Source organism: Pan paniscus, chromosome 15 (genome assembly GCF_029289425.2).
Source record: "Pan paniscus chromosome 15, NHGRI_mPanPan1-v2.0_pri, whole genome shotgun sequence".
Classification (NCBI taxonomy): domain Eukaryota; kingdom Metazoa; phylum Chordata; class Mammalia; order Primates; family Hominidae; genus Pan; species Pan paniscus.
In genome coordinates, this window is record NC_073264.2 from 60,262,757 (window position 1) to 60,268,892 (window position 6,136).

Genomic DNA, 6,136 nt, shown 5'->3' on the forward strand with positions numbered 1-6,136 from the left:
TCACAGTAGAGGCTGTGGGATGGGCAGCCACAGTCAGAGTTGAGACGGAAAAATTTTGCTGAGTTTCAGAAGCTAGACAGCCACCGGCCAATGTTGAGGCAGGAACTATGGGAAAGCAACAGGGGAGACGCCAAAACCCAGCAGAGCAATGGTCCTGCAGTGAGCCTGTTGTGAGAACAGGCTTTGAGTGACAGCAACAGTGAATGCCAGTGGAGAAGTAATTGCAGATCAAAGGTTTCTCTGAGAATGTCAAGGTTATGCATAAGTCCTCCAGAGCCTCTGACCACTCCCAGGGAGATGGGAAGGAAAAGGAAGATGAGGTGAAACAAAATGACTAGGTACCCCCAAAGAGACTGAGTTTAAGGTAAATGCAGTGGTTCTCAACCAAGGACAATTTTACACCTCCAGGGACATTTGATATGATCTGGAGACATTTTGTAGTTGGCACAACTAGGAAGGGCAGGAGGCTGCTGGCATCTTATGAGTGGAGGCCAGGGATGCTGCTAAACATCCCAAAACATGTAGGACAACCTTCACAACAAAGAATTATCCTGTCCAAAATGTGAAGAGTGTTGAGGTTGAGAAACCCTGAGCCAAAGTAACTGAGTTACTACTATCAGCAGAAATGAGACTATGAGAAATGTTTTAAAAAGAAATTTACACTTTTGCACACCCAAATTCCTATAACTGAACACACACACACACACACACAATAATACAAAGATGGAGGTTTGAAGAAAATGGGGGAGTGGAAGTTAAAATGGTAGTACACAGCCTAAGAAATGTCAAATTTTTTTTTAAGCTCACAACAGCACTTTTTTTTTTTTAGGCAAAGAGAAGTCTTGCTGAAAAGTTACAAGCAGTCAAAACGTGACTGTTAGTGGCACTATTTTGACCTTGTAGATTTTGCTTCTCCTTGGTCAAAAAAAGGGTATGCACGCTACACTTTCCCCAGCTGGGCAAAAAAAAGGGCAGAGGAAACTGGAATAGACTTCTACTCTACTGACACTGCTCCTCAGACCCAACATCAAGCTAGAAAAGCCCTGGCTGGTCAGTCTAGTGGTTGTTGTTCCACCACTGAGTGACACAGGCCATGCTATATTTGCAAGAAAAAAATGAGCAGGAAAAACAAGTGTAGGTCACTGGGGATGAGCAGGCATCCACCCCTTCAAAACTCTGCATGGAAGAGGTAATCCTTATAAGAGGCACAGCTTACCAAGGCACAGACCCTCCAGTTCTTGTTGTAGCTGAATAAGATGGTAATATCCTGGCTGCTTGGTTCAAAGTCTGTGACTCAGCAGTGCATTCTGGTATCACAGACCTGGGGATCACCATCAAGTTCCTCTGCCTGGGGAACCGGATCCAAACCTGGATCGCCTGGCTATGATCACCTGGCTATGATTGCCTTGATCTTGGGATCCTCCAGGAGGGAAGGGTCCTCAGCCTTGGCCCAGAGGCTGTCAGGAGAGCCAAGGGGACTACAGGCAGTCACCATAATGCCTTTAGAGTGGCAGTACTGGATTAACTTCTGTGTGAGGCACAGGTGGCCCTCCATTTGGTTAACTGCTGGCTTATACTTCAACCTAGGTTTGTTTAAGATCCTCTCAACCTGGAGATGGTTGAAGGTGGAGATGCCAGTAGCTTTCACCAGCCCTTCATCCACCAGCTCTTCATGGCCACCCCGTGTGTCCACAATGTCAGTGTCACTGGGAACCACGTTGCCTGACTCATCCAATGGGAAGGATTCCTTCCCAGGCTTAAAGCTGGCTGGCCAGTGAACAAAGTAGTAGTCCGGGTAGCCCTGCTTAAGGTCACTGAGCATCTTCTGACAGGCTCCTTTCACCAGGCCCTTCCCATGGTATGTGCACCAGAGTTTGCTGATGATGAAGAGCTCCTCACGCTTCACCATCTGCCCCCTGAGCTTCTCCTGAATGGCCACCCCTATCTCATTCTCATTCTCGTACCTGGGCTCAGTGGATGTGGCGGTACCTGATATCAATTGCCACCTTCACAGCCTTGGTCACCTGGCCTGGAGGGGACATTCAGATGCCCAATCCCAGGATGGCCATCTTGGTGCCATTGTTGAGCATGAGGTGGCTGGCCATGGATGCAGTGCTTCCCAGACCCCTTCCCAGAAACATGCACAGAAACTTCAATATTTAAATATTAGGTAGGAAAAACCAGTAAAGAAAGACTTGGAAGAGGCCAGGTGTGGTGGCTCATGCCAGTAATCCCAGCACTTTGGGAGGATGAGGCGGATGGATCACAAGGTCAGGAGATCGAGACCATCCTGGCTAACACAGTGAAACCCCATTTTTACTAAAAATACAAAAAATTAGCTGGGCGTGATGGTGGGTGCCTGTAGTCCCAGCTACTTGAGAGGCTGAGGCAGGAGAATGGCATGAACCCAGGAGGCGGAGCTTGCAGTGAGCTGAGATTGCACCACTGCACTCCAGCCTGAGCGACAGAGCGATACTCTATCTCAAAAAAAAAAAAAAAAAGAAAAGAAAGAAAGACTTGGAGGAGGGACAGCAAGGTACAAAAGACACCAAGAGAGTGTATATTATCACAACAGCTAAGGAAAAAGGACAGACGAGCTCAAGAAGGACAGAGTAAACTGTGTAAAATGCCCTAAGAAGTCAAGATGATAAGCTAAATGTATAGATTAGTTGAATTCTGCTTCTTGTCTATTAGGGGAGGTGGGGAGGAATGGGATCCAGAGAACACATGAAAGGATTCACTTTAGATGGAAGAGATTCCTCCTCCACTGGAACAGGAGAGAAGAGAATAGGTGCTAATACAAGTAGGTTTATAAATTGTATTGCAACAAATTGTGAATTTCCCACTTAGGAAGCAAAAAATCATCTGCTGAAATTGAGAGGAAGAGAAGAGAAGCCAAAGAGTGTGGAAGGTTTGAAATGGCAATTGTAGAGAGTGGTGGGCCAGTCAAAGAAACTTGGTAGGATGCACGGGCAGCACGGAGTGCCCAGTTGAGGCTGGTGACTATGAAACTGTAGTGACAATGGGCACCTGTGTGTGATAGCGCCCCAGCACTTCTCAGCTGCTTGATGCAATCACAGAGATGAAAAAATAGCTAGATTAGCCAACAGAGGGTTTGGTTAGGATCAGTGGTTATTTAACTGGGATTTGTGTCAGAATCACACTGGGAATTTTTTGGGAACACTCACACACATGCATGGACTATGTCCCTGAGATTCCAGGCTCCATAAACCTGATGGTTGGCCAGGACATTTGTGTTCTGAGGAAGTTTCCCAGTAATGTGCAGCAGCAGTTAGGAACCACTCATCAGTTCAGGTGCAACTAAAGAAGACTGACAAGGGAGTGAGCAAGAGTGATATTGGAACAATGGGCAGTAAAATCTAAGCCAAATTCAAGAGAAAGGTAAAGACACAGCGTCGCACAGGTAGGGTTAATGCAGAGATCAATAGGTAGGAGATCCCATAAAGTCAAATAACAGGACCTATATAGAAAGAGTGCTTATAGCAAGTCTTAGAAAGGGCAAATTTAGGCTGGGCACGGTGGCTTATGCCTGTAATCCCTGCACTTTGGGAGGCCGAGGTGGGCAGATCACCTGAGGTCAGGAGTTCGAGACCAGCTTGGCCAACATGGTGAAACCCCGACTCTACTAAAAATACAAAAATTAGCTCAGCATGGTGGCGGGTGCCTGTAATCCCAGCTACATGGGAGGCTGAGACAGGGGAATCCCTTGGACCCGGGAGGCGGAGGTTGCAATGAGCTGAAATTGTGCCACTACACTCCAGCCTGGGCAACAAGAACAAAACTCCATCTCAAGAAAAAAAAAAAAGGCAAATTTAGAAGACATTTTTATTCTCATCATAACTTTTTATGGAGAAGAAAAAAATAACCTATAATCTCCCATAAAACAGTGTTTTTGGGCCAGGCGTGGTGGCTCACACCTATAATCCCAGCACTTTGGGAGGCCAAGGCGGGCAGATCACGAGGTCAGGAGATTGAGACCATCCTGGCTAACATGGTGAAACCCCGTCTCTACTAAAAACACAAAAAAATTTAGCCCGGGCGTGCTGGTGGGCGCCCGTAGTCCCAGCTACTGGGGAGGCCGAGGCAGGAGAATGGTGTGAATCCGGGAAGCGGAGCTTGCAGTGAGCAGAGATCATGCCACTGCACTCCAGCCTGGGCAACAGAGCAGGACTCCGTCTCAAAAAAAAAAAAAAAAAATACAAAAAATACAAAAACATTAGCCAGGCGTGGTGGCATGTGCCTGTAATCCCAGCTACTCGGGAGGCCGAGGCAGGAGAATTGCTTGAACCTGGGAAGCAGAGGTTGCAGTGAGCCGAGATCGTGTCACTGCACTCCAGCCTGGGCGACAGAGCAACACTCTCTCAAACAAAAAAAAGAAGGGCAGTGTTTTCTTGTAAATGATGGCCCAGATATGCTTGCTATTTCTTTGGTACTAATTAACCACTGAAATTTCCGCAGATTGATTAGGTCATAGAATGCTGCCCATGGTGGTTATAAGCATTTCCCCCATTATTCACAGATGTCTGCCCACAGTGGACAACGAATAAAAAGAGGAACACATTTTAAGTATGGAAAGAGAAAATCCATGATGAGAAAGGCTGTTCTACACTGACAGCTGGAGCTCCTGGGGAACCTTTAATCACTTTACCTTAAGCCATGGTTTCTTGTCATCCAAACTGCAAGAGAGTAACACTAAATAAGAGACAGAGGTTGTGACATTCTTATACAATTCATACTTTGCCATTTTCCTGTAAATTTACTTTTATAATTCTCCTTATAGTAAATAAAGTTATCCCTAAAAAAGAACATTATTTTAGGATGGAGGCAATAAGAACACTTTGAATAATGAGATCCTTAGAAAATGAATTCGGAGAATTTTCACCTCTGGATAATAAATTATTTAGATAGATCATCTCTTTAAGACCAATGAATCTTTAAAGTTGTCTGCTTCTAATTTCAAGAATATTAGCTATGATCTGTGATATTCTCATCCCCCAGCAGCCCTTCTGCCCAACACTACCAGCGAGGAAGATTGCTTGCGCATTGGGTTCAGTGTCTAACTCCGCTGGCATAGTGGAGACTGAGCCTGTGCACTGGCCTGAGGGGCTGAACAAAGTCTGTGAAGAGAAGAGAACACCCTCTGAAAATTGGCCTCCTAGCCTGGCCTAAGGGTGACTTCGCCTGTCACACTCTATGGGGTTGGCCAATGGTGAAGGAGTAGTCCCTCCTTGTAGCATTCCCTCAGGGACAAGTTTCTATATTAAAATCTAGTGGCTTCCCGAGCTTTGTTTTGTTTTGGTTTTTTTCCCAGGATTGGGTCCAAACTCAATGGCAGAGAAGACTCTTCAGGGTCCAGCCGCTGGCTCCATCTCTAGCCCCTCTCCTATCACTTTTCTCTCTCTCTCTGAAGCCTGCACAGCAGCCACACCAAGTGACAGTATTTTGGGGTGATAACATGCTCTCATGACTGTGTTTTGTACATACGTCTTATACACAATCCCCTAAACCTCCCGGTTGGGAGACAGAGATTCTATTCCCAGCTTTGCCATCAACCATACAGGTGACCTCAGTTTCTCTGTCTATAAAATAAGGGGATTAGAGGCTTAATCATTGCTAAGTTGGGGCCTATGGTTCAAATCTGGCCCCATACAAGCTTAGACATGCATTTTGTGTGTGTGTGTGTGGGTGTGTCACCCTCCAGTCCAGCCTAGTCCCCCACTTTCTCTCTTCTATACCTAGCAGTGTTACACATTTACATCAGTTTCTGGCCCTTAAAGGTGCATTAATAGGCCAACAAGAGGCCAGATGCTCTCTAAGGTTTCTTCCATGTGAAATAAATTAACTCCAAAAACACAGGCTCAAGCAGATGGTAAATGTGCAAGAAATGCATAAAAGACCTCAGCGTCAGGTACTAGAGACCCTATCAAATAGTCCTGGACTGACACCGAGACCTTTATAAACAATCAGATTCCCTTGACTGATCCCATATGGCTAACGAATTTGCTTTCTTTTACCACGTGGCTTAGCAGGTATTAGCACCATCGCTCCCGGGATGGTCTGCTTTTCCACACAAAATCAAACTGATTTCTCCACAGAACACCTGTTCCTTTTGAAG

At 45.9% G+C, this 6,136-nt stretch overlaps 1 pseudogene; it reads right to left on the reverse strand.

The window, feature by feature from the left end:
• Nucleotides 1–1,168: 1,168 nt before the first annotated feature.
• Nucleotides 1,169–4,948, reverse strand: LOC100975091 (aldo-keto reductase family 1 member B1-like; annotated as a pseudogene).
• Nucleotides 4,949–6,136: the final 1,188 nt, after the last annotated feature.